At 36.5% G+C, this 12,762-nt stretch overlaps 1 pseudogene; it reads left to right on the forward strand.

Annotated features, from left to right (window-relative positions):
* The first annotated feature begins 939 nt into the window (after window positions 1–939).
* LOC107556318 (adiponectin receptor protein 1-like) lies at window positions 940–12,701 on the forward strand (annotated as a pseudogene).
* The last annotated feature ends 61 nt before the right edge of the window (window positions 12,702–12,762 follow it).

Below are 12,762 nucleotides of genomic sequence, written 5' to 3' on the forward strand. Positions count from 1 at the left end.
GCGCAACGTAGTGGGGCGTGGCAACCCCTTCGGCCAATCATATTACGGAGCGTTACCTCTATTATTCTGGGCTTTGTAGTTTTTTGTAGTTCGAGGAGTTTACACAATACGCATGTGTGTATTGAGGTTTAGAAACGTGTATGAAGTAATATGGCTCATATATATTTTTTAAACTTTGCAGTTTTAAGAGTGGAATCAAATAACATGTTGTTATATCTTCGTCAGCAGCATTTAACAAAGTAAATGGGATATTTTCTACATCTACTTGTGAATTTAGGCTAACTTATTGTATTTTGGTAATATTTATTATTTTTTGTATTTTGAGGGCATTTCATTGTACTAGACAATATTCACCTTTTTTAGGTACAACACATTTTAATTTAATCATTAAGTTTTTTATTTACCTGTATGTAAGCACAGTGCAGTGTTAATGTTCAAACTGTGTATATACAATGTTAAAGTGGCTGACAACAATAAATATTCTTATTAGGAATAAAACTGCCTCGTTCTTGAACTGTGCAGAGCTGTAACTGAATAATTAGGCCAACTACACAACTGTATGGGTCATTATGGTGGTACTTGGAGATCTTAGGATCCTTGGAAAACGCAGTTTTACACTTGCCAAAAAGTGATTACAGACTCTACTTATTGAGTGAACTGTTCTTTCTGACTCAAAATGACTTGGTTTCATTCCTGGTTGTTATATTTGATAGATTATAGTTCGTTCAGTCCTTTTTACCTGTTGAAATACCTTTAAATGGCCAATAAAACCCATAAAATGCAATTTTACGCTTGCCAAAAAGTGATTACAGGCGCCAATCAGTTTTCGGCAGACGATCAATATACGGCACGACACCAGTACCACGGTTCTTCCCTCTCCGACAGAGACGTGCCCACAGCCTCACTGTCTCCGTGACCTGACATAGCGTAATGTATATCAGACTGTTTTAATCTGTGTCAATTGATTTATTTGTCTTATAATTTCCTAGTGAACTGAACCGCCTGGTTCTACAGGTTTCATAGACTCATAGCGACCAGACGGCGAGCAGCAGCTGCTGGTAAACTCCCATGAACTGATCTCACAGCCTGTCCAGCCAGGTAACGTATGAACACCGAGCTCTTATATTATTAACTCTAGTCGGTCATATTAATCTGTGAAATGTTCTGAAAGTAACTGTATGTTTTTGAAATTAATAATCAAATCAAAACATAAGGAAGTACATTAGCATTCAGGCTAGTGTCATCATCAGGTTTGACTAAACTGATTCAGTTCAGTCATATAACAGCGATGTTACGCGTCGTATAATAATACAAACACAGAACGTTTAGCAGAACATTGTTCGACGTGAGAATTCGTAAATGTTTTTTTAATGGTTTAATTATTTGTTTGGTTGGTTAGCCTGTAAGCACGCCAAGTTAACAGTGTGTAAACCTTTAACACTATGGAAACTGTAGCAGCCAGCCAGTCCAGCCTGACCAGATCTGAGCAGAAAAACAACTGATCATATTATGACAGATTGCACGAATACAATTCAAGTTAAAACAGATACGTTTAATCTAGTTTACGTTTAATCAAATCAGTATTAGAGATTATCTTAAGGGGCCCTTTGGAATTTATTTTAGGGGCTTTTACATTTGCATTACATTACATTTAGTCATTTAGCAGACACTTTTATCCAAAGCGACTTACAAATGAGGACAATAGAAGCAATCAAAACTAACAAAAGAGCAGCAATATGTAAGTGCAAATGACACGTCTCGGTCAGCCTAACGCAGTAGCAGCTTTTGCACATGTCGTTAATTTCTGACAACACTTAAAGTGAATCAATTATTATTAATCAATCAATTAGATATGCCAAGAATTGAATATTATGAAATCCATGATAAGTCTTGACCACATGGCCAATGTTTTTAACAGCAATGTGTTAATCTGTACTTTTTATGCATCCTCATCAGGCCCAGATTGTGAACTGTGGAACAAGGTGTAAACTCTGGGGAGTTTTAGGTTTGTCTCCCCATGACAACGTGTCACCATGGTGACTGCGGCTCCAACAGTGATGCCGAGCGGTGCACCTCTGATGAGGACACAGAGCTCGCGGAGATTGGGCCGTTGCTGACAAATACAGCTGAAGCTGAGAAATCAAGAGTGAGTTGTGAGGGGAAAATAAAACACAATACCGTTTGGGGTCAGTAGTAGTATTTTTATTTGAAGACATTAATAATTTTATTTTGCGAAGATGCATTAAATTGTTTAGAGGTTACAGAAAGCATTTATAAAGTTCCAAAATGTTTATATTTCAAATAAATTCTGTTCTTTTGAACTTTCTTTTCATCAAAAAATCTGAAAAATCAGCTTTGTTATTACAGGAATAAATAGTATTAAAAAATGTATTCAAATGAAAAAGAAAAAAAAAAGTTTATTTTTAATCATATAAATGCAGCCCTGCTAAGACTCCAAGCTTTTAAATAGTAATGTACATATAATAGCTGGAGTGAGGAAAGAACAACTAAGCTTACTTAACTAAAAGCTAAAAGATAATTAGAAGCATGATTGTTGTTGCAGGGTGCGTCAGCATTTCCTGATGAGGATGAGGATGAAGGAGGTTTGTGGGTGGCCACACTGCCCATGCAGGCACACCGTGCCATGGAGGAGTTTGTACACAAGGTAACAGATGTTTATCCTTAAAGGGATAGTTCACCCAAAAATGAAAATTTGATGTTTATCTGCTTACCCCCAGGGCATCCAAGATGTAGGTGACTTTGTTTCTTCAGTAGAACACATATGATGATTTTTTAACTCCAACCGTTGCAGTCTATCAGTCGTATAATGCATGGCAATGGTAACAAAATCTATGAGAGTAAAAAAAACATGCACAGACAAATCCAAATTAAACCCTACGGCTCGTGACGACACATTGATGTCCTAAGACACGAAACGATCGGTTTGTGCCAGAAATCGAACAGTATTTATATCATTTTTTACCTCTAATACACCACTATGTCCAACTGTCTTTGGGCGCACGCACGGCATCCGGTGCGTGAGGTGTGTATGCGCTCTGGCCTAGTTTACGCAAGAGCCGGAAGTGATCTCTCGCGCGTATACAGTGGGGCAAAAAAGTATTTAGTCAGCCACCAATTGTGCAAGTTCTCCCACTTAAAAAGATGAGAGAGGCCTTCATTTCATTTGTATATTTGTTTTATTGTATTTTTCAGTTTGTTTTACTTTGTTTTTTTTGTTCATGTTCTTACTGTATCTTATCTTATGTATAAAACACAAAAAATGCCTGCACACTGGTGCATTTACAAATTGATGTTTTATATTCATTTCAGTAAATATTTATTTTACATTTCAGAATATAAAGCAATGTTAATTCAGCTCTTAATTTGTCATATATATATATGTATATATAAAACAAAAAGTACTGATAAGAATACCGTTAAAGTACCGAATCGATAAGCAGTATCGGTAAAAGTAGTAATACCGTTAAAACCTTAACGATACCCATCTCTACTTCTGAGCCTGCTCGCCTGAAGTTATGGTTGATTGCTCTTCGGCTGGATATCAACACACCCATTAACGTAAACTATGCCAGAGCGCATACACACCTCACGCACCGGATGCCGTGCGTGCGCCCAAAAACAGTTGGACATAGTGGTGTATTAGATGTAATATATATTGTACTTAAGTATGAAAAGTATTTTTTAAATGTTAAACGTACTTAAGTATTGAAAGTAAAAGTACAAGTAAATGCAATGCAGTTACAGATGAATAAATAATGTTTTGTTTTTAACATAAAACGTTGAATACTGTTATTTTAAATGATTTTAAAACATAAAAAAAACAGTCTAAATGTGAAATTAAAACCGCCAGGTGACCGCAAGTGACTGTTAATGAGTGAGTCATTGAGATTCAACCGATTCATTCAAACGACTGATTAATTCAGAAACAAAGCATTTGACTGTGTTAATGAGTGAATCACTGAATCATTTATTCAACCAATTCGTTCAAAAAGCTGATTCATTCAATAAGTAAACACCGTCCTTTGCTCAGAGATGCAAAACAGTGCTGTGATCTTTGTTTGGAACTATATTCGTTAGCAAAATTGAGCAAAAACAAGCAATATTATGTCTAAAATTTAAGTCACTTATTGCTTTACTGAACTTGTATAAAATGATTATTAAATATGTTCATGCTGATATCTGCAGAAAAACGGTACTCTTTGTGTGATATAGCGCAAGTTAGCTATATTAAACTATATAAATATAAAAAGCATACAGAAGCATTTTTGCCGTGTACAATTTAGAATGCCTTGAATTTTGAGTTTTAATAGACTAATAAATCAACGTGCGTACACTCTGTGTGTGATTTGTTGATATAGCCTACTTGATAATGTCAGATCGCACATCATTACAGCAACACTTACCATATTATCGCAGACGATGCTGTAATGCACACCCCAGACTCGACTTGAGAGGAAAATGAATCATCCGCGGTTGTGTGCGCACTTGTTTGCACGTGAGCAAAGGTGTTTTTAAGAGTCTAACTTGGGAGTCTAACTCTGGCAAACGCCAGACCACTAATTCATGAAACCTGCTTTCCTGCAGTCCGTGTTCTTCTGACTTCTGACTATTTTGTAGTAAGTAACGAATATGCTTCGGGGAAATGTATCGGAGTAAAAGTAAACATTTTAATTAGGAAATGTAGTGGAGTAAAAGTTGGCTGAAATATTAAAACTCAAGTAAATTACAGATACTCCCAAAATATACTTAAGTACTCTAACGAAGTATTATTACTTTGTTACATTACACCACTGCCTGGAACGCCTATTGATGTATTTTCAAAAATGCCATGCGTTTAACTAATCACAATGTTCATATTTAAATTGATTGTTATTTAAGTTCTAGTCTGAGATGTTTGTTAAAGGGCACCTATTATTAGGGGTGGGCAATATGAGCTAAAATTCATATCACGGTAATTTACACTGTCCAGGCCAGTGTTTCCCAAACTTTTTTTAGTCGCGGCACCCTTTGGAAATTTTAACAAACTTGTGGCACCCTACAAAATAAATTGTCACAATATTTGAATTTCTAACTTTGATATTATAATTTGAAAAGTATAGATATTCGGTACAACAGGGAAGAACTGCAGAATATAATGTCATACAGATATTTTTTATATTATTAAAAAAAATTGTCCATCAATGGTGGCAATCAGTAGGCTAATTTTTAATGAAGAGCCAATTTATATGACAGCTTTTAATGTAGGCTTTAAAAACATTATTTAATTACCATTATAACTAGCTATCTCACAAATTTTTTAAATTTTACAGTGGGGTAGTTTTGGTGCAGTAGCACAAGATAGCTTGATTTCAAACTTTGAATTGAATAAAAAATGACAAGTAAGCAGTCAGTAATAAAATTAGAACAAATAAAGAAATTAATAATGATAGCACAAGGCCTTCGAATTAAATAAATAGCTTTAAACAATACTGTACTACATCCATGTTTCCTGTCGGCTCAATTTTTGAGTGGACTTTGCTGTTCTGATGAGCATGAACGGTATACGACTGGAGCGACTGAGCGGAGCACACACGTATAGAGCGGATAATACGCAGAGCGTCACTCCACATGAAAGTGAAACCTGAGCGGTGAACTAATTTTCGGCAGCCGAAATTTCGGTGCATCTCTAATTATTGGCGACATCAGAAATGTGGAGCGACTGAGCGGAGCACACACGTATAGAGCGGATAATACGCAGAGCGTCACTCCACATGAAAGTGAAACCTGAGCGGTGAACTAATTTTCGGCAGCCGAAATTCGGTGCATCTCTCATTATTGGCGAAATCAGAAATGGATATTATATAATAGAGGCTTTTTTGAAAATTTTAGCAATTTAAAAATATTAAAAAATGATTTTTTTACACGGCACCCCTGCTCTCGACAGACGGCACCCCGGTTGGGAAACACTGGTCCAGGCGATATCGATATTATATTGCGATATGAGAAAAAAAATTACAGGGAAAATATTTTAACCTTATATAACTAGAAAAAGTGAGGGATTAGACATAGACCTTTTTTTTTATTATTGTGCCATTGTTTTTCTCAAAAAGTGCAAATGTGCAACATGAGGTAGACCTGTATAAATTAAATTAAATTAAATATTGTGTGTTTGAGTTGGCCAGTGGTTCCAAAACTTTTTCTGCCAGGCCCCCGTTTTGTAGAGAGAAATATTTTCTGCTACTGTATTCCTGTGATCAAAGCTGAATTGTTTATGTTTTTCTACAGGAGGAAAACGCTTAACGAGAGACTTTGTGCATTGCGTTCATATTCTGCTGTTCTGTGGCCACGGATTTGTGGGTCTTGTCTTTTTCTTGCAGGACATCGGCCCTAAAAATCGGCAGCACATATCGGCCATCGGCTGACCCTGACCTCTAAACATCGGCATCGGCATCGGTTATAGAAAAACCCATATCGGTCGATCTCTACCCTGTATGTTATAGTACTAAATTAGTTGTAATCGTTTAATCACCACAGCGTCTTGTCTCCATTGGCAACACGCACGATTTGTGTCGATTGCAAGTGACGTCGCAGGTATCGGAGAGTACAAGTGGCGATTGCAAGTGACAATATAATTTAGTTCCTTTCTTCTTGTCTTCACCACCTGGCTACTGTTGTAAAATGTTGAGAGATTCAAACAAAATGTAATCAATAAATAGAACAAAATAAAAGACTGCAAGTGACGTCGCTAGCGGAAGCGCAAGTGTCTGAGAATGCAAGCCTGAAAATGCACGTCTGAGAGTGCAAGTGCGAGGCTGCAGCTAGACCCTCTTGCCTTTTCCAGAATAGGGCTGTGCCTTTACAGCTCTTACCTCAGATACTCTGCCAAAAACCAATTATAATTTGGTTTTGATTATAATGTCTATTTCACTCAAATCATGCGTTTTAAACCCATGTTAGTTTAAACACCTGATGCACGGTTTTCTGAGCACACACATGAAGCATGTGCTGTCAAATAAAGCATTTAAATTGTCAAATACACAAGTTTGTTAAAAACAGTTACAAAAACACAGTCGGCTATGTTTGTCAAGGTAAACCGTTTGAGAAGAAGTCACATGTTTATATTAGATCTGTGTATTAAATGGATAGTTCACCCAAAAATTACTCACCCTCATGTCGTTCCAAACCCGTAAGACCTTTGTTCATCTTCGGAACACAAATTAAGATATTATTGATTAAATCTGAGAGCTTTCTGACCCTGCATAGACCGCAACACAATGAAAAGTGACAGCAGTGTAATATACAGTACCTACTGCTGTCTATGCTGTTAATGAGCCAAACAATAAAATAAAAACAGTAAATCACTCACTGCGAATCACAAATGTGACATTACATTTTACAGATTCTGTGAATGGCTTGTTCTGAGATGCTTATGATTTATGGGGATAAAAAAAAAAAAAAAAAAGAAGTGGGTGGATTTTTGTCATAATAGGTTGGTTGTGTACACACACTGCCAACACACATTTATGTTCAAACAACATGTAAAAGTGAATTTTGCATAATAGGTGCCCTTTAAAGCAAAATCTTTCCATTACCAGGTATGGAAAGGACGTTGGCGAGATATTCCATACCATCTTCTCCCCGACTGGCTAAAGGACAATGATTACCTGCTGCATGGACACCGGCCACCCATGCCGTCCTTCCGTACCTGTTTTGGGAGCATCTTCAGGATTCACACAGAAACCGGAAACATCTGGACGCACCTGCTGGGTCTGTGCTTGTGATATGTGACATTTTGACACGATAATGCAAAACCGTTTCAAAACAAGTATCTCTTGAAATACTATATATCACTGTAGCTTCTATTTATAAACTGACTATCAGAAAAAACATACTCCTCAACAGTTTTTATTAAGCATTTCCTGTTGTACCGGTATTATATGCACTTTACTGCTCAAAAGTTAGGGGTCAAGATTTTTTGATGTTTTTGAAAGAAAGTCTCTTATGCCCAAGCCTGCATTTATTGTTACAATTTAAAATACCTGTTTTGTATTTTTTGTATTTCAGTGTATTTTCATATAATGGAAAAGCTGAATTTCCAGTCTTCCGTGTCACATGATTCTTCAGAAATCATTTTAATTTGCTGACTTGTAGATCAAGAAACATTTCTTATTATTACTATCAATGTTGAAGACAGTTTTTCTGCTTATGTTTTTATGGAAACCGTGATAGATTTTTTGACGTGACTCTTTTCATGAGTATAGATATCTTTTGGAACAATGTAAAAGTGTTTACTGTCACTTTTAAACAGTGGTACGTCATATAACCCCAGTGGCTTTTTAAGAAAAATAAATTGAACGATATTTGTAGTGTGATAATCCGATATGTGTGAATCACTGTTCTAAGGATGACTCAAAGTAAACTACTTAGACTTCTAATGTCACTCTAACCTGTAATTATGTTTCTGGTATGTAGTTTGAAAGGCTAATTAAGCTATCGCAATGTGTCCCTACAGGCTTAATTCTATTCCTGTCCTTGGGCACTCTGACAATGCTGCGGCCAAACGTGTCATTCATGGCACCCGTGCAGGAGAAGGTGGTGTTTGGTGTGTTCTTCCTGGGTGCAGTTCTTTGTTTGTGCTTCTCCTGGCTTTTTCACACTGTCTACTGCCACTCGGAAAAGGTCTCCAGGACTTTCTCCAAGTAAGTGGCAACAGTTTTTATGCTCTTTGTGTGTAGGCATTTTATGAGAGGCACATTAAGTGGCATTGTGTACACTGGCGGCCAAGAATTTGAAATACGTTTTTGAAACTAGTCTTTTATGCTCACCAATGCTGCATTTATTTAATTAATAGATGCAGTAAAAATATAAATATTTTGAAATACTATAACTGTTTTCTACTTGAATACGTTTTAAAATGTAATTTTATTAAGCAATGATGCACTAAATTCGTCAAATGTGACCGTATAAACTTTTTTTTATTTAAAAAAAATAATAATAAATTCTGTTTCAAATAAATGTTGTTCTTTTGAACTTTTATCAAAGAATTCTGAAAAAAAAAAATGTATCAGATTCCACAAAAATATCAAGCAGCACAAGTTTTTAACACTGATAATAATAAGAAATGTTTTTTCAGCACCAAATCAGCGTATTAGAATGATTTCTGAAGGATCATGTGACCTAACTTGCAGGCACATGCACACACAGACATCAAAGGGGGCTTGAGCACCTGCCCTTTATCTTTCTCGAGAGAAAGTGCCCTTTTTTCTGGGAAGTTTTTTTTTAATGAATATATATATACAGTGGGGGAAAAAAGTATTTAGTCAGCCACCATCTGTTTGCGCAGTCGGGTCGGGAAATGTTGAGACTCTGTCGAGTTCTGATGCCTTTCTCCCCTCCGCGCAGCACAGCAGTGTAGCACACATTGATTGGCACAGTCACAGACAGGCAGAGAGCCACATAAGTGAAGCCCCCTGTAGCGTCTGGACCACTCAAACACACAATATATATTTTGTTTGCAACTTTTTACAAAGGTGTGTTTGAACTAAGAATCTGACGTAGATCTGCTGAATATGCAAATGGTTCCATAAATTTCATTCCTTATGTCTCTTTCTGTACTGAGTTAAGCTTTAACCGTAAGCTACCTGTGCTTCGAATTTACAGCTAATTATCCAAAAAGCAAAAGGCAAATATAATTAATTTGTCTTGCTAACATCCATGACCCATAAGAGCTAACGTTACCATGTAAGTTTACTAAAATTTAGCTAAGGCAATAGGAAGTTGCCCTATTCTAGTAGGTTAGACCAGTGCGCATTCTTTCACTGCATGATTTAGTTTATTAAAATGCATTTAGAATGATCACAAAATTCAGGATATGGGGGCAGAAATTTATGTATTTATATAATTTCATATAGTTAATTAGTATCATGCAAAGACTTGACATTTTTTCCACCAAAAAGCAGCATGATTACAAATGTGATATTGATTTTATACAGCAGTTAAATTACGAATTTAATATTAGGACACTTACGTTTTAGACACAATATTGACTGTTTTTGCTCTATTTCGCCAACATATATAATTACAATGTGTGTCTCTGAGCAACATGACTGTGTTTGGTTCCTGAATGAATCAACCGTTTAAATGATTCGGTTCAGTCGCAATGACTCACTTATTAACAGTGACTTGCTGCCACCTACTGGCAGTTTTAATTTCACATTTAAGGTATCTTTTCATAAAAATAAAAAAAACATTTTAAATATCAGTATTCAATGTTTTATGTTTAAAATATCGATACGGTATTAATGCATTTGTAACTGCAGGTTAATACATTTATGTCCTGCATTAAACTGTGTAAATGCCCCTTCTAATGCAGCTTCTGTTTCTCCTCTGCATTGCAAAGATGAATTTTGTCAATACTGATTTCATTTGCTTGGTAACAGCCCAAATTACTTATTATTCTAATTGACTGATTCAATTTAAGAATTTGACTGAAAAGATGATGCACACTTTTAGAAAATAGGGCTTTATAAAGGTAAAAATGCCCATAAAAGGTAAAAAATGAATTTCAACTTATTGGAAAAGATTAATTTCTATCCCTGCTGTGAACCGATCACCACACAGAATATGCAGAATATCAAAATAAATATGAGATGTGCCCCTGGTAACTTGAGTGTATTTTTTATGTCTGTAGGTTGGATTACTCTGGTATCGCGTTGTTGATCATGGGCTCATTCGTTCCGTGGCTGTACTACTCGTTTTAATGCTCTTGTCAGCCGCGGCTCATCTATCTCTCTGTTGTATATGTGCTGGGTGTCGCTGCTATCATTGTGGCCCAGTGGGACCGATTCGCCACCGGTCCACACGTGCAGGTAACATTCTCCCCTGCTTCTTCGAGTATTCCACCTGCCTGATTGATTTCAAGTGTTTCTTAAAACATTTTTCCTAATTTTTAAGAGTTTTCCTGGGCCTCGGCCTGAGTGGGCTCATTCCCACAATGCATTTTACCATCGCAGAAGGTTTTGTGAAGGCAACGACAGTGGGTCAGATGGGCTGGTTCTATCTGATGGGTGCCATGTACATTAGTGGAGCAGCACTTTATGCAGCACGGATACCTGAACGCTACTTCCCTGGGAAATGTGACATCTGGGTAAGACTCAAGGGAATCTTTCTTGCATGTACAGGTGCATCTCAATAAATTAGAATGTCGTGGAAAAGTTCATTTATTTCAGTAATTCAACTCAAATTGTGAAACTCGTGTATTAAATAAATTCAATGCACACAGACTGAAGTAGTTTAAGTCTTTGGTTCTTTTAATTGTGATGATTTTGGCTCACATTTAACAAAAACCCACCAATTCACTATCTCAACAAATAGTAGTGTAATAGCATAATATTCATGCAAGTATCCATGGTGTCATCTGTTTCCAGTTATTTTAGCAGTACAAAACCAGATATGCTTGTTGATGTTTATACTTTTTATAATAATTAAAAAAAAATCCTAATCATAAACACAAAGTTTTGTAGCAAATAGTTTTGATGTTTACAGCACTTTGTTATTCTCCTAGTTATTTATCTATAGCGGCTAATAATAATTTATGCATTTAGCAGACACTTTTATCCAAAGCGACTTACAGTGCGTTCAGGCTATAAATTTTTTTTACCAGTATGTGTGTTCCCTGGGAATTGAACCCACGACATTTTGCGCTGCTAACGCAATGCTCCACCACTGAAATGGAAGTCTCACTGCTTACTTTTGCATTGCAAAAAAGTTGCATACTCGTGGTCTCCGTCTGTTTTACTTTCTCAGTTTCAGTCTCATCAGATATTCCATGTACTGGTTGTCGCAGCAGCGTTTGTCCATTTTTATGGGATCTCAAACCTGCAGGAGTTCCGCTACGGCCTGGAAGGAGGCTGCACAGATGATACTCTGCTGTAACGAAAAAAATAAATCACTTGAACTTTGGATGAAGTCCAAACAATGAACCTGGACCCGACACAATGCTGATTTAATCATTTTTATGATCTCTTGAAGGATTTTAACATTTATTTGAATAAGATGTTTATTTGTTAAGATACTTAAAATTCTTAATAAATGAGGTAGTCTTGTGTTTATATTGTTCTTTACTATTTCAGTGCAGCACAGACTTGATTGTAAATCACTGGAATAAATCATAAAGCATTACAGAGGTCTTGAGAGGCGCTATCTCCTCCTACACTCTTTCTTCTGAGTGTCCGCGGGTCCTTAAGATAGGGTGACCAGACGTCCCCGTTTTCTGGGGACAGTTCCGGTTTTTTTGGTGTCCTGTCCCTGACTGGAGCTGTCCCCGGAAATGTCCCAGTTTTACAGCACGTTCAAAACAACGATTACTTTCACCCGCAGAGGGCGCTGCGAGCTACTGTAGCCATGAAGAACCTGGACTAGAGCAGAGCACTATTATCATCAATTATCAAAACTTATTGGTTTCAAGGTAGTCACATACTAACTATACATGTTAAAACAAAGTAATACTGTTTGTGTGCACTTTATAACAAAGCATGATAAGGTTGCGGAATTGTTTTGCACACAGTATTAAACATTCCTGAAACTTTCGCTGTCATAACTCCGAAATGAATAATATAAAAAATAATAAACTAAACAATTAACACTTGCAGAAAGCACATACTTTGTGGTCAAAATGAGCCTAAAATGCAAAACCATAATTTATTATTATTTTGCATAATAATAAATCCAGTTCCATTTCCAAAAGCATAGGCATAAAATAAC

The sequence above is a fragment of the Sinocyclocheilus grahami genome, unplaced genomic scaffold (genome assembly GCF_001515645.1).
Source record: "Sinocyclocheilus grahami isolate Dianchi unplaced genomic scaffold, SAMN03320097.WGS_v1.1 scaffold564.1, whole genome shotgun sequence".
NCBI classification, from domain to species: Eukaryota; Metazoa; Chordata; class Actinopteri; order Cypriniformes; family Cyprinidae; genus Sinocyclocheilus; species Sinocyclocheilus grahami.